We start from the raw sequence: 647 nt of genomic DNA, 5'->3' as shown, positions 1-647 counted from the left end.
CAGGGTGAGGGTCAGCTTCTGCCAATTTGTGACACTTTGGCCATTGGCTGATTCCAGGACACTGAGTCCCCTGGGTCTACGGACGTCACTTGTAGTTGGCAGATTAAGGCCTTCTTAAAGGAGACTCAATAGTCTGAATTTTTCAGGGCCTCTAAGAGGTCATGGATTCATCAAATCATCTGGTCAAAGTTATCTTCTCAAAGTCACCTCATCAAAGTCATCTTCTGCCAATAAACACAAACACAACATAACAAACATAAAAAAAAAAACTTCCCTGTCTATCGAGCAGAAACAAGAAACAACCAGAAAATAGTACTCATGCAAAATACCTCTCTATCACACCCAAAACACAAGTCCAACCTTTTCTATCAGGAAGAAATGAAAAACAACCAGAAACTGGTAAACACACACACACAAGAAAAGAACCAGATTGATAGGTGTCTCTGGGATCCCCTGAGCCCACACCCACCCCAGACCAAGACTCGAGATGACTTTTGGCCCAACTGTAGTCACAGCTCCCAGATATTTCTATCCCTAACTGCAACCAGCCAAGGGTACAAAAATCAAGAACTAGTTCGCTGCCAGGCAGTGGTGGCGCACGCCTTTAATCTCAGCACTTGGGAGGCAGAGGCAGGTGGATTTCTGAG

Source organism: Mastomys coucha, unplaced genomic scaffold, assembly GCF_008632895.1.
Source record: "Mastomys coucha isolate ucsf_1 unplaced genomic scaffold, UCSF_Mcou_1 pScaffold13, whole genome shotgun sequence".
NCBI lineage: Eukaryota > Metazoa > Chordata > Mammalia > Rodentia > Muridae > Mastomys > Mastomys coucha.
This window is presented reverse-complemented; position numbering follows the sequence as displayed.